Source organism: Pseudonaja textilis, chromosome 9 (genome assembly GCF_049901715.1).
Source record: "Pseudonaja textilis isolate UNSWEBS1 chromosome 9, rPseTex1.2, whole genome shotgun sequence".
Lineage (NCBI taxonomy): Eukaryota > Metazoa > Chordata > Lepidosauria > Squamata > Elapidae > Pseudonaja > Pseudonaja textilis.
The window spans coordinates 22,960,296-22,986,984 of record NC_141998.1 but is presented as its reverse complement, the minus strand read 5'-3'; the positions used below and the strand labels follow the sequence as shown (position 1 = coordinate 22,986,984).

At 40.9% G+C, this 26,689-nt stretch overlaps 1 protein-coding gene across 1 annotated transcript in view; it reads right to left on the bottom strand.

Moving 5' to 3' along the window:
• CLMP (CXADR like cell adhesion molecule) overlaps positions 1 to 26,689 on the bottom strand; it is a 45,555-nt gene that overhangs the window by 12,659 nt on the left and 6,207 nt on the right. The gene's annotated exons all lie outside the window — the stretch shown is intronic.

Here is a 26,689-nt window from a genome sequence, read left to right as displayed (position 1 = left end):
AATAACAAAAGACACAAGGCTCACTACATTGCACAACCCCCCTGGAGCATCTCAAACACAAACCCCTCAGAAACCTATAAAGATCCATCCATTCACTCAGCCATTTTGTCAGCCACCCCAGAAACATTGCTACTATCACTGAAGTTTCTAGAAGTCTGACTGTTTCCTTGCAGTCAGCCTCCATTTTATTTCCAGCGCCTTTCTCCCAGATTGGAATCAGACTGAATTTTTCTTCCAAAAATGTGATTGGGATCTAATTGTTTGTACTTGTATTTTTTTTTTTAAAAAAAAAATGGATGGTTTCACTCTTGGTTCTTTTCTTTTGAAAACGTGAAGGGAGAAACAGATGTAAATCCTAACTTAGAAGGCAAACCTCTCCTTTGGGAGGAGCGTTAACAAAAACAACAATGTATAAACTTCTTTACCTGATGCTGAATGATTAATAATGCATGTGTATTTTGTTTACACAAATAAATAGTACGTCTTTTGAGTGCATTCATGTAATTATGTGTTAGTAGATTAGCATTCAGATATACAACATTTAGGGTGCAGCTCGGTCTCAAGTTTGTTTGCATTTCCAAAGACGTAAAAGGATTGCTTTTTTTAAAGAAAAAAGAAAGCAAACATACATGACATCAATGGGGAGGATCAGCATTTTAGTCTTTAGAGTCAAGTATTCTGGAGGAATGAGAAAGGAAGAAAAACACCTGTACTTGGAATTACCTTTGACTATTGAGTTACTTTTGAATGTTTCTGTCTTGATCCCAGCAATATTTATCTCCCTCCCTCTCTCTTTTTTTTTCCTGCACAACACCCACTCCCGGAGAAGGGCTAAATAACTTCTCAAGTGTGAGTATATCTCTCAAACCTCTTGCTGTTGCTTCTCTTATCGCATTTCATCTTGTCAACGAACTATTGGCGGTAGGGGAATAGAGGGAGATAGAACACGGGTCAGACTTTGACGAATGATGGGCTGCTACCGGTTTGGCCCGGTTCAGGCAAACCGGTAGCTAATTTTATCATTTTTAATGACCGGTTCAGCGAAGCAGCAAATCCCACCCTGGCTGGCCCGCCCACCCCACCCTGCTCCTCCTAGTCACTCTGCAGCCATTTTGGATGCCAGGTGAGGAAAGGCTTGGGGAGGGCAAAAAGTGGGTCTTATGGAGGCTTTGGAAGGCCGAAAACAAGCCTATTTCTGGCCTCCAGAGGACCCGCGGAGCCCAGGAAGGCCATTTTCGCCCTCCAGGAAGCTTGAAGAAAGTCTCCGGAGCCCAGGAAGGATGAAAACACCATGAAAACATCATGGTGCAGGAGGCCGACTAGGTCGTGTCCAACCATGGCCATGCCAACCCAGCAAGCGGGCAGAGAACTGGCTGCTAAAACTTATGAAGCCCACCCCTGCAGTATTCTAGGTGTGGCCTTACTAAGGCTTTATAGAGTGGTATTAGTACCTCCCTTGATCTTGGGGATACCTTCAGAATAAACTACTTGAAGGAAACACGGCTGCTCTTAATCTCTATTCACCAAAAGAGAAGCTTCTCTAAAATGCATAGTATCAAAGAAGTCGTCCTTACCCAGTATGCACTTTTTTGGGTTTATACTTGGGATTGCATATACATGCATAAAAAAGCATTTTTTAATTTGCTCAGTGTTGGTAGCTAAGCAATGCTGTCCATATTCCCCACTGATTTGAGCCTTACTTTTCCCACTGGGATTGCTTGCCGTTGAAAACAAAGCACTGTTTACATAGTTACCTCCCTCTATGAAGATGAAAATCAATAACAACATATTTTTTTAAAAAAGAGACGAGCACAATTGGTGAGTTGCACCGCAAGAGGGCAGAATTGACTCAAAGAACAACGCCATGCCAAGTGTTTGAACGGATAACTTTTGAAATTATTTTTTATTTTGGAGTTAGTTGTACTTGGCTGGAAATTCTTAAATCTAAGAAGCGGAAACATTTTTTTTTTAAGGAAAAAAACGTTTTCCCATGTCTCTATGAAAAAAAAAATTAAAACTCAAAAATGAACAAAGCTTCAAATTTGGTGGGTGTAGCTACAGAGCTGCATATCGTTATTAGCAAAGAAGAAGAGAACGACTTAAATTAATATTTGAAGCAGGTCTTTCCCGGATTGTAGCATTTTACTACATCCCATTAAAAAAAACTGAGATTAAATGAGAAGCATACACTACTTACCCACTCAGCAACTTCAAACTATCATTTCCATTTCCATTTTCAGAAAGTGCATTAGAGTTACTAGGTTTTCTCCCTCAAATTTATAACCTACCACATTCTTCTAATTGTATCTATTTACTTCATCCTTTTAATGCTATCGGCAGATTGAGTTTCATGGTCTGTGCTATGTATGGAATAATCCTTTCATAGATATTGGGGGAAAAAATCTCAGAATTTTTGTTGTTGTAAAGAGAGCCTTGCCATGCCATTGGTTTCTGGTTTATTCAGTGCAGGTCAAATGCTTTCTCAATAGTCATGAGAAATGGGACAGCTATCAATCAAAGTGGAGAATGTTATTTTGGGACTTTACAAGATTTGAGCTCTGGTCCACCTCAGGCTTTATGGAGAGATGGGGATTGAGTCAAAGTTTTCCCTTCCTGACCTAGGTTCACCTGAAGATGAATTGGTAAAAAGAATCACCTTTATCAACAATAGATAACTCTCTTATGCATCAGAAAATAATGAGGGATGAAGGCAGTTAAGAAGTATATGAAATATAAATAAAATGAATAAAATGCATGAAAGAATGTGCTTTGCCTAGTTCTGTTTCCTTTCTCCCCTTATGGGGTTCAAATTTAGAATAATAGAGTTGGAAGCAGGGATGGGATTCTACCAGTTTGCATCTATTTGCTAGAACCGGTTGTTAACATTCTAAGCAGTTTGGAGAACCGGTTGTTAGAAGAAATTACTGGCCTAATCCTGTAAGGAAGGCAGGAAGGAAACATTCTGGTGTTGCTTACAGAAACTGCCTCTCTGTTAACCCTTATTACATTCTTGGCAGGACTAGACTTCCTGTCTCAGGAACCTCTCTGGAGTTTTTTTCCTCTCCTTTGTTGGTCTTTTGCTTGTGTGGAGTAACCATTCAAAGTTACAATGGCACTGGAAAAAGTGACTTATGACCCTTTTTCACACTTATGACTGTTGCAGCATCCCCACAGTCATGAGAGGCCAGGCGAGGAGATGCGTGCCTCGATGTGAGCGATATTGAGTTGGCCACGCCCAGCCAATATCATGACCACCAAGCTATGTCCACCCAGTCACCTGACCACCAAGCCACGCCCACCACCTAAGCCACGCCCACAGAACCGGTTGTTAAAAATTTGAATCCTGTTGGGCAACCATTAGTCTGAAATGGTATCAGGTTTCCTGCCTGAGCAGGAAGTTGGAATAGAAGACCTCCAAGGTTCTTTCCAACTCTATTATTCTCTTCTCTTCTTATCACAAGTTCTACTACCAAGCCAGGTTTCACACATTCTAGAGCCCCTGAAGTCAGGACAAAAAACAACGGGTGAAAACTAATCAAGGGGAGAAGCAACCTAGAACTAAGGAGGAATTTCCTGACAGAGAGAACAATTAATCAGGGGAATTGCTTGCCTCCAGAAGTTGTGGTTATTCCAACACTACAGATTTTAAAGAAGACATTGGACAACCATTTGTCTGAAATGGTATAGGGTTTCCTGCCTAAGCAGGGGGCTGGACTAGAAGACCTCCAAGGTCCCTTCCAACCAGGGGTGGGATTCAATTTTTTTTAACTACCAGTTCTGTGGGCGTGGCTTGGGTGGTGGGCGTGGCTTGGTCATGTTGCCCAACCTCCCATGTTGGAGCACCCACAATCCTGCCCTGCCTCCCCCCTCCCAGAAGTCTCCACGCGGCCTGTTTTGGGTGCAGGGTGCGCACAGAGGCTCGGGGAAGGCAAAAATTGGGCCTCCCGGAAGTCCAGGAAGGCTGGAAATGGGCCTGTTTCCAACTTCCAGAGAGCCTCCGGAGTCTGAGGAGGCTGTTTTTGCTCTCCCGGAGGCTCGAGAAAAACCTCCGGAGCCCGGAGAGGTGAAAACGCCCCGTTTCCCCCCACCCCAGGAAGGAAGGCAACTAGGCCACGCCCACTATGGCCACGCCCACCCAGCACCCGGGCAGAGAACACCTTGCTAAAAATTTTGAAGCCCACCCCTGTGACCGCAGCTTCATCAACGGAGCCCGTAAGGACACGGGGGTGGATTTTGCGCTATATGCGCACAGAAAGAATTGGCTAGACCGCCCTGTCATCTCATCTATCCATCCTGTTCCCGATTCTGCACATCTGCTTTGTGTTGTCTTTGGCTCGGAGCAGAAGAGAGGCCAGAGGTTCATCTTGTCTCAAGGGTTCCCCCAGGCAGGCTCGGTCCCACAAGCATGATGCCTGGAGCCATTTGCTCTTAGCCGCTCTTCCGTTTCAGGAATTTGGTGGAGAGGCAGAAGTGTCTGGCCTGAAAAATAGTTCATGGCTGTCAGATCCCAGTGGGACCAGCTAACAGGGCTCATAGCAAAGAGGTTGGTCGAGTCAAGCTGTAGAAATCTAGTGTTTTGGAGGCCTAGCCTGATTTGACTCTTTTTCGTGATTGAAATAAAGCTTTTAGGAGTCTCTCTCTCTTTCTCTCTCTCTCTCTCCCTCCCTCCCTCTTTCTCTCTCTCTCTCTCTGTGTCTGGGGGAAAAGGTGGTGGATTTCCCCCGCCCCCCTGCCGTTTTGCTCTCTAACAGGATAAGAAGCAGCTGGAATCTGTAAGTTGAAAGCATGAATAAAAGTCGAGTCAAACTGCAGAAGGCAAAAAAAAAATAAAATAAAGCTGAATGAAGGATTTACACAGAAATGCCACATCATCAGAACACCGTGCCAGCCCTTGAAGAATCTGATAATTGCTGAGCTGTGCCGGAAAATATAAACGATCGTCAGAAGGTGAGTAGGTGGAAAAAATTGTGAATTATATCCTGGATATTTGCTGTAGAAAGCCAAGAAAATATACAAGAAAATGTGTGACGTTCATTTTTTTTTTTTACTCTGGTATTATCGTCCCATGCGTAGGATATCATTGCATCTTGATATCTGGTGGCAAATTTGCCATTTTTAAAAAATTAAAACAAGAGCTCTGGAAGATAAAGTACATGCTTTTAATATGGCTCTGCACTACATCTTACAGCATCTTGAATCTCCAAATACCTACGCAAGACTTCAGTTCAGCATTCAATGCCATCATTCCAGACATTCTTGTGACTAAATTAAACCAGCGAGCAGTACCTGAACACGCTTGTAAGTGGATCATAAGCTTCCTAACAGACAGGAAGCAGCAGGTGAAGCTAAGCAGAATCACATCCTGATACCTGTACAATCAACACAGTCCACACACACACACACACATACCCCGGCAAGGCTGTGTGCTTTCTCCACTTCTCCCTATATACCAATGACTGCATCTCAAATGATCCATCTGTTAAAATCCTGAAGTTTGCAGATGACACAACAGTGATTGATCTCTAGACAACGACGAACCTGCATACAGACAGGAAGTTATACAACTTGCCTCGTGGTGTAACCGGAACAATCTGGAACTGAACACACTCAAAACCGTAGAAATGGTGGTAGACTTTAGGAGAAACCTTCCCATACTACCACCTCTTACAACACAGTGTGAACAGTAGAGACCTTCAAATTTCTAGGTTCTACTATATCACATGACCAAAAATACACCTAATATCAAAAACGTCATCAGAGACACAGACTTCAGAGGATAATTAGGACTGCAGAAAAAACAATTACTGCCAACCCGCCTTCCATCAAGGACCTGTATATTGCACCAGTCAAAAAGAGGACTGTGAAAATATTTACAGACCCCTCACATCCTGGTCATAAACTGTTTCAACTCCAACCCTCAAACGACGCTATAGAGCACTGCACAACAGAACAACTAGACACAAGAACAGTTTTTTCCCAAAAGTCATCACTCTGCTAAACAAATAATTCCCTCAACACTGTCCAACTATTTACAAAGTCTGCACATTACTATTAATCTTCTCATCACTCCTTGTCACCCATTCCCTCCCACTTGTGACTATATGACTGTAGCTTTGTTGCTTGTATCCTTACGATCTATATTGACTGTTTCCTAGTATGATTTGATTGCTTATTGTACCTTATGACTATCATTAAGTGTTGTACCTTTGATTCTTGAATGTATCTTTTCTTTTATGTACACTGAGAGCATTTGCACCAAGATAAATTCCTTGTGTGTACAATTACACTTGGCCAATAAAGAATCCTTTCTATTCTATTCTATTCTATTCTATTCTATTCTATTCTATTCTATTCTATTCTATTCTATTCTATTTCTATTCTATTCTACTCTATTCTATTCTATGATCTGCTACCCTTATCTCTGTCTGAAAAGTTTCCTGAAAGTGTTACTAAAATGCAGTCATTTTAACAGCAAGAAATTGGCTGCAGAATATTGGGCTTTTTACATAAGATAAGATAAGATAGGATGGATGGGATGGGATAAGATAAGAGATAGGACAGAATAAGAGGAAATAATTTTATTGTCATTTTTTTTACTGCGAGGCCCACATTAAAAATGAAATTCTGTTGCCTGCACTCAGGAGAAAGTATACATCCTCCCACACATATATACACACTATATACATACATAAATATATGCCTGCACACACACACACACACACACACACACACACACACATTAATCACTGTCCATTTTGAATACACAACGGAAAGAGGAAACTTGAGACTTCACAAGGTTGATGCTCTATGGAACAAAACTAGGAATCTGGAAGTTCTGCTTCGGATGCGTATGTCTTTAATCATTTCTGAAGGCCTTTTACAATAGGAACAGAAATGGCTTTCTTCCCTGAAATTTCTTGCAAACTCTTCCAAAAGTTTGAAAAGTGAAAGCCGGTCCCTTCTGATGAAAAGGATCATCACCTCCTATGATTTTCTGGGAGCTGAAGAGATAACTGTGATTCGCAGGCATTCACACAATGCTACCCCACCTCCTCCAGATGGAAAGTAATGTTTTGTGTAAGTCAGGGGTGTCAAACTCGATTTCACTGAGGGCCACAACAGGTTTGTGTTTGACCTCATGGCCAGGGTGGGTGTGGTCAGCTCAAAGTCACTTGTGTTGGGGGCACCTGTAGCGGCTCAAACGCTCTGCCAGCAAAAACAGACATTCTGACATGGTATTCAGCCGGTTCTGATCAGTTCTGGAGAATCGGTAGCAGAAATTTTGAGTAGTTCAGAGAACCGGCAAATACCGCCTCTGACTGGCCCTGCCCCCCATCTCTTCTCTGCCTCCCATTGAGTCCCAGCTGATTGGCTGGGTTTTCTTTGGTTGCCCTGCACAGGAGAACGGAGCTGGAAAGCAGGTTAGTGGGATGGGGAGGGAATGGGGATTTTATTTTATTTATTTTATTTATTTATTTAGTCAAACGCTTACAATATCATAGAAATAAAAATAAACGTAAGTATAAATACATGAAATAGGTATGAATAACTGGGGACAATTGGACAGGGACGGAAGGCATGATTGTGCGCTTATGCACGCCCCTTACAGGCCTCTTAGGAATGGGGTGAGGTCAATAGAGGTTAGTTTGAGGGTAAAGGAGTGGGGGTTTAAGCAGGGGACAACAGAGTCAGGTAGTGCATTCCAGGCATTGACCACTCTGTTGCTGAAATCGTACTTTGTACAATCAAGTTTGGAGTGGTTTACATTTAGTTTATATCTGTTGTGTGCTCTTGTGTTGTTGCGGCTGAAGCTGAAATATTCATTAACTGGTAAGATGTTGTAACATATTTTGCAGTATCCTTTCCCCTGCCACACCCACCAAGCCACATCACGCCCACCAAGCCATGCCCACAGAACCGGTAGTAAAAAAAAATTGAATCCCACCACTGCCTGCAACCCTCCGCCAGTGGAAACGGAACCCAGGAAGGCCATCACGAGCTCCATTTTCACTGGCAGAGGGACCCCGGGCCAGCCCTTTGCTATTTCCAGGACAGCTCTGAGGGCCATATCTAAGCAGCTTGTGGCCCGAATCCAGCCCCTGGGCCTTGAGTTTGCCACCCCGGTGTAGGTAGTGTCTTAGAGAAGGAACCCCTGTCTCCAGTTGCGGTCAATGAACATCATAATTCAAGCTGTTTTTGGACTGAAATGGTGGAGAGTATTCGATGAGGTTTAGATGAAGGGAAAAATCGAAGATTTTTTTTCTTACAGCGACAATGACCACAAAGTGGGAGTGAGTGCCGCCTCTCTTTATTAGTTACATCAGGGTGTATCGCTAGTGAAAGATGGCAGATGGCAGGAATCCGGAGACTAAAAGCTAGACGATAACTCCTCAGCCTACTCTGCCTTCGCCTTTTAACGCTTCACTGAATGTTCATCTTTCAAATGTTGTCATGTCCTCCTTTCCTGTTGTCGCCTGGCAGGAAAATCTCTCCAGTGTTGTTGTAACATGCTGAATAATTCAGTTGGCAATTAAGGCCTCCGCTCTTCAAATCGGCACAAGGAATTTAGTACTGCAGGAAAAAAAAAAGCTAAAAACAACAACAACCCAAAATCCAACCACCACCAAAGAAACAAAGCTCAGTTCTTGTCATGCCCCTGTTGGAATCTGATTCCAAGGAGTAGGTGGAACAGCTGAGAGGGAGTGGGAGTGTGGCTCCGGTGGCTGTGGAGAAAACTGGGGAAGGGCATAGCCCGGCTAGGCATTCAGAGGAAGACCCAGGTCCACCCCCTCTTCATCCTAGGGCACGCAGGGAGGAACCGAGAACGGAGCAACATGGGTTACGGGGGAGAAAAAGGTCCTGATTCCCTTCATTAGCTGCAGCTGGGAAAACAGGATATAAAGGGTGTTGGCACACAGCACCTTGCTGGAAGCAAAGTGTGCATTATCTTTGCTTGTTAAGTCCTATCTGGATTCTGGCATCCTCCCAACCATGTGTGTTTCGTTATTTTTCAAAGTCTGCAATTCCTTATCCTGCCTTGTCTCATTAATTGCTGCAGCATGGTTTGTGTTGGTTTTTATTTATAATTTATATGTACTTTGGGGTTGGACTGAATTTCTTCCCTTTAAAAACTGTTCTTGGGAGAGTTTTTTCTCCAGCCGATGTTAACTGGACATTGGGGGCCAAGTTGAAGGAATTAAAGGGACTTTACCTACTTTTGTGACTTCGTTGCTTTTGTGCCACACCCCTTTGGGTCATCACAGTTCTACTATTTTGAGAACTTTGGTGCAACAAGAGCTGTCCAAGAATGTCAGTTGTTACGGTTGGCTCATCTTCCACATTATTTATGTATCTGAATGTCATCTAAAAAGAGTGTAAGATGCACTAAATGTCACTATGGGATCAGATGAAGCTTCCAGGAGAGATAGAAGAGAAAAGGATGGACCAGTGGAAGCTTTTGGTGGGAGGAGAAGAGAACAAGAAGACTGTCAACCCTGAAGCTGGTCTGGCTGAAGCCATTTTGAAGCTTCAGTGTTGCCACACCGGAGCGAGGGATAAGGAAGGGGGAAGACTAGAGATAGCTGGGGTTGTGTAGTCAAAATAAAATACTTTCCCCTGGGAACCAGTTTTATTATTCTGCAATTTTTCCTCTACTATAGGAACCAGGAGCACCACTCAGGTGATCCTGAGGTCACAGGTAAACCTCCAAGTGGCCTCAACGACCCTCTAAAAGGATGCAAATGACCAGCTGTCTGCACGGAGTATAAATCCTTCCATTCTCCACCATTCTGACAGAATGAAGAAGCTTCTTGGATGAGAAGTGAAATGTCTTCAAAAGAATAAACAAGAAAGTCCAGTTACCTCCTGAAAAAGCACCTTTGGAGTTAATGTCAGTGTTTCTGGGATTCTGCTAACTGAATCTGCTCTTGGCAAGGCCCAACCTAGAGGAATCAAATACCTCTATCCCATTTTGGAAAACTATTCATTTTTTCTGGATGATCAGCAACTGCTTTTAGGGATAGATGCTGCAAACTGATTTCTTAATTTAAAGTAATGTTTTGAAACAAGGGATAGGATCGGATGTTTCTTAAAATCTGATTGGGATGTGAATTGCATCCCCCAGACAATGTAGTCAGCAACCTTTTGGGGTGGGGTTTTGTGTGCGTGTGGTTTTGGGGCGAGGAGATGTTGTTGGAAGAAGGCAGGATCTGGCCAAAAAGCACTCAGCAACATCTTCAGCTGGAACTTATGGGATCCTAAGGAGATCTTGAGCTACCTCTCAGGAGATCTTTTCCCAAGGAGATCTAGAACCACATGTGGAAATGGCCAAGGTCCTAGGTCATTTTGTGTTTCTTTTACTCAACTGATTATTGCACAATCTTATTGCTTCCCTTGAAAGCAACAGATTAACAGAGTTGGAAGGGATCTTGTACTGTAGGTCATCTACTCCAACCCCCCCAAACAGGAGACCCTACACCATTTCTGACAAATGGCAGTCCAAACTCTTCTTAAAAGCCTTCAGTGATGAAGCTCTCACAACTTCCGAAGGCCACTTCTATTCCATGAGTTGATTCAGGAAATTTCTCCTTATTTCTAGGTTGATCAGTTCCTTGATCAGTTTCCATCCATTATTCCTTACCTGGCCTTCAGGTGCTTTGGAGAATAGCATGACCCCTTCCTCCTCTCTGGGGCAGCCCCTCAAATATTGGAAGACAGCTTTCATGTCTCCCCTGGTCCTTCTCTTCACTAGACTAGCCATGCCCAGTTCCTGTAACCATTCTTCATATGTTTTAATCTTCAGTCCCCTAATCATCCTGGTTGCTCTTCTCTGCAATTTTTCTAGAGTCTCAACATCTTTTTTATAGTGTGGTGACCAAAACTTGATGCAATACTCTAGGTGTGGTCTTAGTAAGGCTTTATAGAGTGGTATTAGTACCTCTCTATTGTATCCCTCTGTTAATTTTTCTCTGTGAAGAAGTAGAACTCCTGTTCCATATCTATGGTGGGAAGTCAAGTAGTTGTAGCAAACTGTAAGGAACTTTTCCTGCACATCAGAGAGTGCTTGAATTCCAATTTACCATGGCTTAAGTCTACCTGCTGTTGAAGAGATCTTTGACGCCATCTTGAGATTAATAAACGACTTGAGATCAATAGACAACTTGAACAAAAAGATGCACTGGCTGAGATCTATGAAGCTATCTAGTCAATGAACGCAACGTTTCAAACATGCTAAGTCAAAATGAATGTTATTGCATGTGGCCTAATAAATACCATCAACTGCTAATTAGATGTGAAAAGGCCAGCTATTTTATAAAGGGGCACTGACCATAAAGACTGCAGGGAATGTGCATGAGAGTTAGCCTAAGAGGAAGTTTATATTGCGCCTAATTTTTTTTTATCTGAATTGCTCCTTGTGGGTCTTGGAAACTGAACATTTAGAGTAGAAATCATCGCTATCATAATTTTGTTCTTGATGGTTTGGGGTCTGGATAAGAATCTACTTTGGGGGGTGGGGTCCAACAGATGAAATCTATATGCATAACAACAACATAACTCAGCGTGACAAGTTGGCTCTGAATTGTTTCCAAGATATACCAGTACTACCCAAGAAAGAAATTGGTTGAAATCTTGACTGTATCATTTGTTAAACTGGCAGGGGCAAAGAGAAGGATCAGAGACAGATTAAAAGAGTTGGAAGGGACCTTGTAGGTCATCTAGTCCAACCCCCCCCTCCATATCATAGACAAGTTGAATCATTTTGAAAAATTGTGGCATGTCTTACTTCCTTTACACTAGAGGGTTTTGTTTGTCTTCTAGCAGAGTTTTTTCATTGAAAAGCTTCTCCAGAGAGTGAGAAGGCATCTTCAGTTAACATAATAATCATAATTCAGAAGGAAAAGAATTTTTTTTTTTTTTTTTGCAGATGCGAACCTGAGAGAGGGAAGCGGCTCTGGGAAATTGGAAGAATGAATAAATCAAAAATGGTTTTGCCTTGGTAAATTTGTACTTACACAAGAATCAGAGATATTTGTGCAATGCCATGCCAAATCCCCAAAGAGTTCAAAGTTCACACAGTGCAAACTAGGTTGTTTTCTTGAACGTTGGCATGATTCTCTGATGATTATTGTCTCTTTAGTCTCAAGGGCACCCTACATTCTTGACTAAAAATTCATATAGCTTCCAAAGATATTTTGCTTTCTCTGATTTCACTATATTCCCTTTGAATCTGTTCTCCACAGACGATCAAAATCACTTGTAAAATACTGGGAGAAACTTCCAACTGGAAAAGGGTGTGTTCTGTTTATTCTAGTGATTAGTTTAGAAACAGGCATGTCTTTATTCAATATCAGCTGTACCAGGGTATATCTAGTTAACAGATTAACAGAGTTGGAAGGGACCTTGTAGGTCATCTAGTCCAACCCCCCGCCAAAGCAGGAGACCCGACACCATTTCTGACAGATGGCAGTCCAGTCTCTTCTTGAAAGCCTCCAGTGATGAAGCTCCCACAACTTCTGAAGGCAACTTCTATTCCATTGGTTCCATTGGATGTTTTTGGCCATTCTTGATTGCTTGATTGATCCAAAAACCTTTGTGACAGGTTGACCAACACCAAACAGTTTCATGCTGAAATGGTCAATCTTGTTGTTGTTTTTTTTTTTACTGGGATGTTTTCCTGGTGAAGAAGGGGCATGCCTGTCCAATTTGAATTTATGTCATTTGACAAAATTAAAGAGTTGAGATAGCCTTTGAAGTAAAACCTAGATTTAATTAACGGCTTAATGGAAGGCCCCTTAATTTAGTAGTATCTGTTAAATGGGAGTGGAGGCCAAAAGAAAAAATTGTTCTTTCGGGTCCAAAGTTCTTTATACCAATATGTCTGTTAAACATATGGGCTTACTATATTGTAAACTGATGGTCTGCAATAGCAGTTATATATAAACGTTTTTCATTGTGCTGTTCAGTTGACTTAACATAAATTTAGGGTCTGTTTGAAATTTTGGAAAAGCATATTTGGTGCCAGATTAACCCTTGAGAAGGGTGTGTTATGTATTTCCGCTCTTTTCTTTCTTGGGAGTATGTTTTTCCTCTTACTGCTTGTATCTCTTATTCATAACCTTTCTGGTAGTTATTTTCCCTAGGCTGTTCATTTGTCTTGTCCTCGTTTGAATGATTTTAATCTCACTGTTGACTAATCTTTGAGCTAAAAAGACAAATTTTGCGAATTGTTTATCTTGGTTCATTGTAAAAAGCCCTTTTGACTAATGACTTTCAACAAATTTTGTCCCCACCAGATTTTCCTGATAAACTATCTTTCTTTTTTTTTTTAACTCTCTCTCTCTCTCTCTCTCTCTCTCTCTCTCTCTCTCTCTCTATGTGCGCCTTTGAGTCAGTTTTGACTGCCAGTGAGTGCTTGGCCTGCAGTTTGACTGGAAAAGTTTTCAGAAGTGATTAGTCCTGAGAGAGAGAGAGAGAGAGAGAGAGAGAGAGGGAGGGAGGGAGGGAGAGAGAGAGAGAGAGAGAGAGAGAGACCCAAGATCACCTAGCCACCTTTGTGCACAAAGTCACCCAGACAGCAGCTTTTCTGCCTAATGCAGAACTAGAACTCACCGCCTCCTGGTGATTGACCCAAAGTCATCCAGTCAGCTTTCATGTCTAAGGCAGAACTAGAACTCACAGTCTCCTGGGGATTGACCCAAAGTCACCCAGACAGCTTTCATGCCTAAGGCAGGACTACAACTCAGTTTCCCAGTTTTTGCCTGGTACCCTCACTGCTACAACAAACTGATGGTCCCATGAGCTGTTTAGAAAACTCCATGTGTGGAACATCTTGGGTTTAGTTACTGTATACAAGTAAATATATTTTGATTACATTTCTCTTTCATTATGAGAACGAACTGAAGTTTTGGGCAGACTTCCTTCCAAAGACAGGGCTAGAATGAATGAAAGAGAATACCACAAAATAAAATTAGTTGCTGGTTTAAAATATATTTGGAGGAAAACAATCCTTGAGGTTTTAGGATTTTTTTTTTAAATGTGGCATTCAAACTACCCCAAAAGTCGAACCACTTCACACTGAAGTGTGTAGGTGGCTCTACATTTTTATCAAATGCATCATTTCCCTTCACCAAATCCACACATTCCTCAGACAGTCAAAACAGCCCAGAATAAACAAAGAGTTGGCTGAGTCAGGTATATTCACCCACCATCTATACACAGTTTTGCACTTACAGTGGCTAAATATTTGTCGAACGGGGTATCTCTGCTTTGCTTAATTCAACCTGGTTTTCATCAACATCCACTTAAATTTCTCCAGTTTTCATCCTGACAATGGCTCAATCCCCTTCCAAGCGTCTATTCCCTTGGTCCACAATTCAACTCTGCAGTGAGTGGCAGACTCAAGACGGAAAACAACTTGTATTGTGGGCAAAAGTAAGGAAACTGTTCACTCTTCAACAGGGATGGGCAACTATAGCAATTTTATGACTTTTGGATTTGTTTTAACTAGTTTCCTCTTTTGTTTCTTGACTTTTTGTATTATTTATTTTTTTTAAAAATTGCACACCTCTATTTACATTGTTAACAGTATTGTGTCATCAATAATACAGATATTTACATTTATTCCTATTCATTAATTCTTATTTTTGTGTTCTACCCATTTATACCACCTATCCCAAACCACATAATATTCTGATTCATCCTTGCCTTTTAATTCTGCTTTAAGTTTATCCATCTCAGCACAGTCTAGCATTTTTTGTATCAACTTCTCTTCAGACGGTATCTTTTCTGTTTTGCAGCCCTATACAAAAACTATCTTCGCCACCGTTATTATATGTAAAATGGTGTATTGGATTTGTTTGCTATATTTCCCTTTAATTATTCCCAATAAGAATATTTTAGGTTTAAATTCTATTTGGTGTTCCATAATCTCTTGTAACCACCTTTGTATCTTTATCCAATATTTTCTAGCTTTGGGGCATTGCCACCACGTGTGAAAAAAAAACGTTCCGTCTTTTTGTTTACAGTTCCAACATTCTGAATTTGTATTTGGATATATTTTGGCCAATCTCACTGGTGCTAACAATTTTTGGATTTCAACTCCCAGAATGCCTAAGCCAACTATGCTGGCTTTGGAATTCTAGGAGTTGGAAGTCCCCGGATCATAAAATTGCCATAGCTGCTCCTCCCTGCTCTCGAATCTGGGGCCCTTTAGCTTCCTCTCAGAAATACTCATTTAAACCTCAAAGTCATCTTGATGTCAATTATGTTTAATAATGTTCTCTGATGGTTTCTTGAGCCTTGCATTTAATTAAGTTTCCAGACATGTTGGCAATTAAAGCCAGGATCAGAGAACCAACTAACTTCAGCTGAAGATGTAAAAGGATTCTCGAATACATGATACAGATACAGATTAACCATGTTGGAAGGGACCTTGTAGGTCATCTAGTCCACCCCCCTCTCCTGCCCAAGCAGGAGACTCTACATCATTTCTGACAGATGACAGCCCAGTCTCTTCTTGAAAGGTTCCAGGGATGAGGATCCCACAACTTATTTATTCCAAATATTATTATAAATTATATTATAAAGGTAAAGGTTCCCCTGGCACATATTTGCTAGTCGTTTTCCGGCAGTAGGGGGCAGTGCTCATCTCTGTTACAAAGCCGAAGAGCCAGCGCTGTCCGAAAACGTCTCTGTGGTCATGTGTGGCTGGCAGGACTAAATGCCTTTGAAGGCACACGGAACACTGTTACCTTCCCACCAAAGGGTACCTATTTTTCTACTTGCATTTTTACATGCTTTCGAACTGCTAGGTTGGCAGAAGCTGGGACAAGTAATGGGAGCTCACTCCATTATGCGGCGCTAGGGATTCGAACCGCCGAACTGCCAACCTTTCTGATTGACAATCTCCACATCTTAGTCACTGAGCCACCACAATCATCCAGCCTCCACTAGAAGAGAATTCACACTTCACAGGCCAGTTCTGTTCCACTGGCTCCCAACTTCTCTTGTTCTAATGTCTAGCCTGCATCTCCTTCCTTAACATCTGAACCCACTGGTTCCGCTTCTGCTTTTTAGAGCAGTGGTGAACACGTCCACTGGGACAATCTTGCACTGCAGATAACCTTAACAACTTCTGTCCATTTCTTTAAGCAACTTCTGGGGTGTCAGCATTCCAACTAACCAACTCCAAACCATTAAACTCTGAGACAATCAATTCCTCAAAGTTCCATTTTATTAGATTTCTCATATTGTCACATCCTGGACACAAACTGTTTCAATCCCTACCCTCAAAACGACGCTATAGAGCACTGCACACCAGAACAACTAGACACAAGGACAGTTTTCCCCCGAATGCCATCACTCTGCTAAACAAATAATTCCCTCAACACTGTTCAACTATTTACAAAGTCTGCTCTGCTATTACTATTGTTATTAATCCTCCCATCCTTTTGCCCATCTCCTCCCACTTGTGACGGTATGACTTGTAACATTGTTGCTTGTATCCTTACAATTTTTATTGACTGTTTCCTAGTATGATTTGATCGCTTATTATTATTATGGTTCTTAGTATGATTTGACTGCTTATTTGTACCCTTTGACTACTGTTAAGTGTTATACCTATGATTCTTGACAAATGTATTTTTTTCTTTTCTTTTTATGTAGACTGAGATCATTTGCACCAAAACAAATTCCTTGTGTGTCCAATCACACTTGGTCAATAAAGAATTCTATTCTATTCTATTCTATTCTATTCTATTCTATTCTATATTGGCACATCTGGGAAAACCCGAATCTGAGAGTTCCGGGTTTTTCCCTTCTCAAAAGAAAAATCAAAGATCCATCCCCTGAATCCATCAGTCCATCCCATGGCCCAATCAAATCTTCATCCCAACTGGAGACATCCCCCCCCCACCAGGTACTCTCCTCCAGGTGCAGAGCTACATGTCCTTGACTCTCTGAGAAAGGATGTTGTTGTGTCTGATCTTCTACCTCACTATGAAATCCCCCCTCCCAAATTCCCAGGCACTGAATGTGGCAGCCTCGAAGCTTCCAAGTAAAATATGGCTTCCAAAGCTGACATGGGCTCTCTCTGCTGTTGGCAAGTCATCTCCAGCTGTTGGCTTCCTGCGGAAGGGAGCAAGCCACATCTCACACTAAGCCTCTCCTTTTCATAGATGTCAAGATTTCTAGGGCTCATTCAAAATGGCGATCATTAGGGGGGCCCTTTTCTGCTTCATTTGCTGGTTTGATGCTCCGTGGTGTCAGAATCCGGTCCAACCCCTTCCAACTCCAGCTGCGCTCTTGTCAACACAACTACACAAGTCAGACACATTGTCACTCACACTAAACACACCTGGTGTCAATGGTAAAGGGATAAAAATATGCACAACCGCTGAAAGAAACCAACCCGGATATAACCTGTTGTAGTTTTAACCTAATTTAAAAAAAAAAATCTCAAGATGATCACACCATCCACCTCTCCAAGCTAAACTTCACAGCAGGGTTTGTTCCAACAACATGAAAAAGAAACCCAGCTCAGGATTTTAACTCAGGGATCTGTGCACAATCCCAGCTGAAGCCTTCGCAGCTGATCGCCCCTTGCCAAACTCTGCTTGTTTATGCATTTTTCTATTATGAGACACCGGCAGAAAAACACCCTTAAATCAACCGTATTTCAGCAGAATCGGTGTGCGATCTAAAGATCAGATGAAGAGGAAAACAGGCCCAGGGCCTGCATGTCCTTCGCATTCCATTTACCCTGCGGGCAATAAAAAGATTACGTTTAAAAACATTCCATCTACCCTGTGATGATGTGTGCATGCAGCTTGTTTAATGTTTGAAGGGGGGAAAGAAATCTGTTCTGAGCACTAGGTATAAGCATAAAGTTTTTATGTATTTAATGAGTTTGAATATAGGATAAAAAAGAAATCTGGTTTGGGCAGCCACAGGCAGGAAAGGATCTGAGTGATCCCAAAAGCAAGACGAGACAGCAATGTGACACATCTGTGAAAAATGGCAAATTCTGCCTTGGGGTGCATTAATAGAAGTACAGAGTTAGCTGATGGGAAATAATTCTACTTTAATCTGCCCTGATGAGACTCCACTTGAAAAAAAAAAGTCTGTCTGGTTTTGGGCATCACAATTAAAAAAAAAAAAAAGACATTTAGAGTATGCTCAGAAGATGGCTACCAATGAGTCTGCCTATCGAGATGAGGGGGATCAGTTACTTTCGTGGAGTGGAGACAATAACTTGGTCCTTAACACCAAAAAGGCCAAGGAGCTTATAGGGGAAGGAATAGATCAAACATCCAGCCCTTGCTTATCAATGGAGACCAAGTGGAGCAAGTGGCCAGTTTTAATTAGAATTAGAATTCTTTATTGGTCAAGTGTGATTGGACACACAAGGAATTTGTCTTTGGTGCAAATGCTCTCAGTGTACATAAAAGAAAAGATACATTCATCAAGAGTCAAGAATCATCAGGTACAACACTTAATAATAGTCATAGGGTACAATAAGCAATTAATTCATACTAGGAAACAGTTAATATAAAGTTTCTGGGTGTTGCTATCAAAGAGGACCTGACCTGGGGTGCCCACATTGCAGCCCTGGTCAAAAGGGCCCAGCAGAGATTAGACTACCTGAGACTTCTCAAGAAACAACAACTGAATGAAAAACTGCTGGTGACTTCTACCGCTGCACCATAAAGAGCATCTTAACTTACTGCACCTCTGTATGGTTTGCCAATTGCACAGCGGCAGATAGGAAACACTCCAGAGGGTTAATGTCATTGCCCAGAGGATCATTGGTTGCCCTCTCCCCTTTTTGGAAGAGCTTTATAGCTCTCATTGCCTTATGAAAGTTCAAAATATTCTCAAAGATCCAATCATAGCTGGTTGGAGAATTCTGGGAGTTGAAGTCCTCAAGTCTTAAGTCCACAAGTTTGGAGACCTCTACTATAGATAGACAAGACCTGATGGTTAAGAATCTTGCCTTGTGTGTGATGTGGTTGTTTTTGAAGGCACACACCTTTACATGCCTCTATAGACTTGACTCAGTGCCAGGATAATAAAACCAACATATTTACCCCAGACTGAAACATCTGGATTCTGTTTCTTGAGAATTTGAAAACAGATCGTCAAAACGGAAGGGATGGATAAATAACATCCAATGAAGCAAATAAAAATATTGTTTGGGCAAGAATGGAGGTATAATTTAGTTTCAGAAAAGTATTTTGCTACTTCAGATTGAGGCTTTTGAAAATGTTTTATCTTTTGTTATTGAGTTATTGATTTTTTCTCTATATTTTATTTGCACTAAAGACAATTTAATGCAGTGGTGCATTGTAGAGCACAAATACTTAATCTATATAATTGGCAAGAGATCTTTAATAATATATTAAAAATAACATTGCTTCTCATATTACTGGGCCTTTTGCTTTTCAGAGCAACAAATATGAACATTATTAATAGACAAGGGGTATTATTCATGTACAACAGTTACCTGTTCAATTATCATGCTTGGGTGGATCAAAATTATTATTCCTTGGGTACGTTTTGGAAACAGAAGTGGTGTTAGAGTTTCATTTTACTTTTTAAAAATTTCTTTTCCCTAAATAAGAGTTTATACTCACTAAAATCACATCATTAGATTGTCTCCTTTGGTAGAATAACAGACAGGATACAAGATTTACCATCCTGGTCCAAGGATTAACCATCATCTCCTCTTCCTTGTTATTATTACATTTATGTTCTGTCTTGATTTTCTCCTCATGATAATCCTATTGTTGGAAGAAATATCCATTTGGTTCAGTCCAAGCTGGGATAAAGACTGGAAACATGGAGGCTTGATTGGAAAGATGGTTTTAATGATCAATCTTCCTGTTCCTGTGCAAGAACATGTATTCTACTGACTTCCATGGGGCCATGTAGGGATCATATTTGTCTGAGCTAGTTTGGTTGAAGCTTGGACTCTGATGCAATGTCCTAGGAGATTGTGTGATGTAGTGAGCTCTGCTGCTAGATGGGTTAATCCTATTGTGTTCTGGAGGGTCAATATACAAAATACTAATGCTCTGATGGTCATTTCGAAAAATCCTTTCTTAGTGAGCACCTAGAAGCCAAGAGGAAGATATATGCCAAATTTCAAGTTTGTAGGCTTTATGGTTCTGGAGATTTTGTGATGATGCGGGAGGCAATGTTTCGATGAAGTCTCATTCATCATTTTCAGGCTTGTGTCTTTGGCTCTGTGCTTCTTAGAGTAAATATGATTATATATATATATATATATATATATATATATATATATATATAAAATATAATATATATAACATATTTATATATTATATATATTTATAATATATTATAGATTAGATATAGATAATATATTTATATCTATATCTATATAAATTATAGATATAGATATAGATATTCATGTAACAGTTACAGGTACCTATAGCTTGTAGGACAATATGACCTCTCTGGATTGATGTTTATCTCTACAGGCAGTGACAGCACAGAAAAATAAAAAGGACAATTTAAAGCAACAAGGACAATTTTTTCATGCAATTTGGTACATTAAAAAAAATGCATTGCTCTACAAATAATGAAAACGAGGAATAGAAGTATGGGAGAAATAGGAATATGGGAAGAATTGAAAGAACGAAATGCAACTCCGAACCTCCTCAAGAGTATCTCTCAAGAGCATTTATTAGAGAGGTATCTTTATTATAGACAGTTTTAATATATCTTCTCAAAAATAATCGTGTCATCTGAATTTCTTTATGTGACACTGCTATAACAATGTTGAGTTGTGTGGTGGAATTGTTAATTTCTTTACCTTCAAAGCTCATACGCACAAAATGTGTTAATATGAGGAGATAATTTAGCAGCCCTTGGAGGTGTAACCTTGTTACATTGCGTTAATTTGTTATGTGTTCCTTATATGCTTTATAACGAATATGGAGCAATATAAGTCATCTACACCTCGTAAATGGAATATTATGCAAAAGAAATTAGGTAGTGCACTGTTTTTTTCCTTCTACAAATATAGATAGGAATATTAATTGGATTAGATTAGATGAGATTAGATTAGATTAGAACAGAACAGAATAGAAAACAGAATAGGATAGGATAGGATAGGATAGGATAGAATAGAATAGAAAATAGAATAGGAATAGGAATAGGAATAGGAATAGGAATAGAATAGAATAGAATAGAATAGAATAGAATAGAATAGAATAGAATAGAAAATAGATTGAAATAGAATAGAAAATAGAATAGAATAGAATAGAATAGAATAGAATAGAATAGAATAGAATAGAACAGAACAGAACAGAACAGAACAGAATAGAATAGAATAGAATAGAATAGAATAGAATAGAATAGAATAACAGAGTTGGAAGGGACTTTGGAGGTTGTCTAGTCCAGCCCCCTGCTCTGGCAGGAGACCCTGTACCATTTCAGACAAATGCTTGTCCAATCTCTTTAAGAAGAGATCTTTAAGAAGAAGGGGTTGGACTAGAAGACCTCCAAGGTCCCTTCTAACTATGAACCTTTTACAGCTTTGTCCTGGGCTGTAATACTTAAAGCAGTCTTTTATAACTTGGTTATTTAGTTAGGAAACTTACATAGTCGCCCATCTTTTATGCTGTAACTCTGGACTGTTCACAGCCACAACAACAATCCTAAAAAACCAGTATAAAAAACTCAACTTCCAAACAAACAAACAAACAAACAGCACCCTCTATCCTAAAGACACTCCAAAACAACAACCATCGCTGGCTGTAGCCCTACCCAATTCCAGTATTTGGGAGAAGAGTCCAGAGGCTAGAAGGGGGAAGGTCTGTTAGATCTCTGCCTCTTTTTGCATTTTCGACTTTACTTTTTGGCTGTACATGCAAATATCTGGGAAACAGACTTGCTAATTTTTCAAGCCACCCTATAGCAATTTTGCAACCTCCCACTGACAGTACAGTAATATTCCAGAGAAATGACATGTTCCCAAAATAGAGAAGGTCTCTTCTCTTAGGGCCAGGATGCCACCAGAATCTAAAAATACTTTGCCCGTAAGATCTGCTGAGGCTGAAGGCCACAAGAGAAGAAAAAAAGATGTAGCCATGGACCAAAGGTCGTGATCCAGCCTTCTCATCAATGTAGAATATCCCAAGGGTGGGGCAGATGGAAATATTGTATGTATCCTGTTTTCCCCCAAAATAAGACCCTGTCTTATATATTTTTGCCACCAAAAAAAGGCACCAGGTCTTATTTTCAGGGGAGGTCATCCACTGACTAACCTCACTTGCGTGAATCGCCCTCGGCCTCCTTTTCGCTGTCAGAGGCCTTCAGGAACTTCTTCTGTGATAGGCAAGTCTTTCCTGAAGGCCTCTGCAGAGGATAACAGAGCTCAGGATCGATCCAGAACTTTGTTCTCAGCTACAGAGGCCTTCAGGAAAGCCTTACCAGCCTTGCCGGCTGCAGAAGAAATGGGCCGGCAAGGCAGGTCTCGGGGTATGCCAAGCCTGGCTACAACTGTCCAAAGGTAAGTAGGAGGGCATCTCCACCACCACTACCCTAGCTTAATTTTTACCCATCCGCTCTGGAGTGGGCGGGATCTTAATTAGCACTTATTTGGGGGTAGGGCTTATATTGGGCGCACATGTAAAAATCAAGCTAGGACTAATTTTCAGGGTAGGTCTTATTTTTGGGGGAAAACAGGGTATATAAGAATCAATTCCTCCTAATAAGATGCAAATTACACTCACCTAGACTGAATAAGGGGTATATACCTTATATGTGGGTTTGCCAGGCTGAAATTATTTCCTTTATCAGAAACCATATTTATGCTAAATGCAAGAAGGATGTTGATGTTGATGTTGGGTAGAGTTCTTGACCTATTTCTACCAACTGCTCTAAAATTAACGTCCAATAAGATTTTGAAAGTCATTTCAACTGAATGACTCAAGGGGATTTGCGATCTGAATTTAAAAAAAAAAAAGCAGTCCTAATTATTGATTCAGCACAAGTATCCAATCAGTCCAATCTGGGTCTGCAGCTAAATCATAGTGCCATGTTGATTAAGATTAAATTTGAAAAAAAAAAAGTTAGTTTGCAAAGGTCCAACTGTGCATATCGAAAGGATTCTGACCTTTGGAATCAACTGAAAAACTCTTGACTTGATGGATGCATCAAATTGACTCAACAATTCCAGTCAAAATAGTGGTTTGATGAAACTAATCCTCTGCACTGCTCAGATATTTAAGACGGCAGTAATGGAAATAGATGGTTGTTTGTTTTTTTAAAGTTTTTGATGGCTTTCCATATTTCATTAACAACATCAGAGGTGAAAATGTATTCTTTCTGTCACTTTTGAAAGGACCTGCATGCATTTAGATGAGCATTCCTTGCTTTGGGCTCTCTGGAAAGACAGTGTAAAGTCACAGGATCAGAGCCTTAACTGGACTTTGTCTGACTTATTTTAGACAGTTAATAGAATCATAAGACTGTAAAATTAGAGGGGACCAGAAGGACCACCCAGTCCATTGTTTCTAAAGCTTGGCAGCTTGAAGATGGATGGACTTCAACTCCCAGAATTCCCCAGCCATCATTAAACCGTAGACAAGATGTGGTTCTCCAGCTTCTTCTTAAAAATCTCCAGAACCTCCTGCTCCAGAATAGGAGGTCTTCTAGTCCAATGCCTTGCTCAAGCAGGAAACCCTAGACCACTCTGGACAAATGGCTGTCCAATCTCTTCTTAAAAACCTCCAGTGATGGAGCAACCACAACTTCTGGTGGCAAGCCATTCCACTGGTTGATTGTCCTCACAGTCAAGAAATTTCTCGTTACTTCTAGATTGTGTCTCTCCTTGATAAGTCTCCATGAGCAGGCTGTGCTGCTATTATACAGATCTTATGGTGCAGTGGTTAGAGTGCAGTACTGCAGGCTACTTCTGCTGACTGCCGGCTGCCGGCTGCCTGCAATTTGGGCAGTTCAAATCTCACCAGGCTCAAGGTTGACTCAGCCTTCTGTCCTTCTGAGGTGGGTAAAATGAGGACCCAGATTGTTGGGGGCAAGAGGCCGACTCTGTAAACTGCTTTGAGGGGTCTGTAAAAGCACCATAAAGCGGTATATAAGTCTAAGTGCTATTGCTATTATACAGTAAGGACATTTTTCTTTATATGTAAATAAAATCTAGGTAACTGATTAAAAGTTGAATTTGGAACTGGATTCTCTTTCTATGTAGTTCATTTCCTCTTCAAAGTTCTTAGGTCTTTCTTTGGGAGATTGACAAATCCTTTTTTAAAAAAAAATCTCTTTTATTTAGGAGCCTTGATGGATGATAGTCAAGAGAGGTCTTTTAAATTTCAGAAGAATTCCTGAAGCAGTCACTTCTCACAACAGAAGAGGACAAGTAGAGAAAGTGGTTTCCAAACGACCCTTTGGGAACAAAACAGCTAAGCTTTGGTAGTTCCATTTATGGGATTTGTGGCTTATGGGGTTTATGAAGGAGGAAGCAATGGCAGACAACGGGGGAAAGTAAATAGAAACTTCTCTGAGCAAAAAACAAGTTTGAACTTTACTTAACCTGTCAGTCATCATGTCTATGGAGCTTGTCCACCTCAAGGATAAAACACCCAGACATAAACTGAGCAATGTGGTATTTGCAGTGCAATGCAACAAGCCATGTGCAGTTTTGTGGATTGGGGAAACAAAATTAGCACTTCCTAAATGCCTGGCACAACATAGGAGAACAAACCCATCAGGACTAGATTCAGTGGTCCATCTGCATTTAAAAGACAAAGTCTACTCTTTTGAAGACAGAAAAATCCACATTTTGGACAGGGAGGACTACTTGGTTTGAAAGAGGGGTCAAAGAGACCATCTATGTCAAAACTGAACAGATAAAACTGAATGATACGACATCATCTATCTCCAATCTACAACACAATCCTTTCAACAGTTTCAAGAAGGCTCCACACCCATTTGCACCACTCAGGTGACCCTGTGGACACAGACAAACCCCCAGGTGGCCTCCATGACCCTCTCAAAGGATGCAAATGACCAGCTGTCTGCAAGGAATATAAATCCTTCCATTCCCCACCATCCAGTCAGAACTGAAGACGCTTCTTGGATGAGAAGGAAACGTCTTCAAAGAAGAAGAAGAAAAAGCAGGAAGTCCAGTTGCCTCCTGAAAAAGCACCTTTGGGACTATCCGTCATCATCCAATCAGCAGTCCTTACGGGCTTGTTAGCACATCACATCACCAAACAAAAGAATTTATTCTGTATCTTTATCAAAAAAAAAAAAAAAACTAACAACCCCCAAACCCATAGGATGCAGACTCAGACTTAAAATTCTGGAAAGAGTGTGACGAGAAACATTTCCCCATCTTCTGTTTTTGGTATCCCAAGCTTTCATAGCTGTGCTGGACAGACCGATGATGAAACTCATTCCCAGGAAGGGCAATTTTATACATGCCAATACGTGTCCATTCAAATACACCTCTCTTGCTTTTTTTTCCCCAGCAAGCTGTTTCCTTCTGGGAATCTCAACACTGTTTCTGTCTTCTTCATAACCCAATTTCAAAATGTGAGAGTCCTGCTTTGATTTGGCAATAAAAACACTTGAGAAAGATCCTTGAGATAAAGACTTGGTCCCTTATTTCCACAAGGGCTATTTTCATGCTCTCTCTAGTACCCAACTTACCTGCAGGTTGATGGGGGATATCAGGGATAGGTGGCTAATAATAATAACTGTTTCAACTCCTTCCCTCAAAACGATGCTGTAGAGCACTGCACACCAGAATAACTAGACACAAGGACAGTTTTTCCCCTGAATGCCATCACTTTGCTAAAAAGATAATTCCTTCAACACTGTCCAACTATTTACAAAGTCTGCACTACTATTGCTATTAATTTTCTCACCACTCCTTATCACCCATCCCCTCCCACTTGTGACTGTATGACTGTAACTTTGTTGCTTGTATCCTTACCATCTATATTGACTGTTTCCTAGTATGATTTGATTGCTTATTGTACCCTATGGCTATTATTAAGTGTTGTACCTTATAATTCTTGACTCTTGACGAATGTATCTTTTCTTTTATGTTCATTGAGAGCATTTGCACCAAAGACAAATTCCTTGTGTGTCCAATCACACTTGGCCAATAAAGAATTCTGTATCTAAACAGGATGCTCCCCAATAGCTTGTGAATCTAGTTTTAGAGAAACAAGGAGAAAGGGTTTCCAATCCAATCAGAATAGAGCCGGAAGGGACCTTGGAGGTCTTCTAGCCTAACCCCTGCTCAAGCAGGAGACCCTGTACCATTTCAGACAAGTAGCTGTCCAATCTCTAATGATGGAGGCACCCACAACTTCTGGAGGGAAGCAATTCCATTGATTGATTGTTCTCACCATCAGGAAATTCCTCCTTAGTTCCAGGCTGGTTATTTTTTGATAAATTTCAATCCATTGCTTCTTGTCCTGCCTTCAGGTGCTTTGGAGAATAGCTTGACTCCCTCTTCTTTGGGGCAGCCCCTTGAATATTGGAATACTGCTATCATGTCACCCCAGCCGTTTTTTTCTCTGAAGAGATGTCAAAATTAAGTTCTGGCCTTCTTCATTCAGTCTGAATTTCCCCATTCTAATCTGTCCAAATTCTGAGTTTAGCTTGTTTTGAAAAGCTCTGATATAGC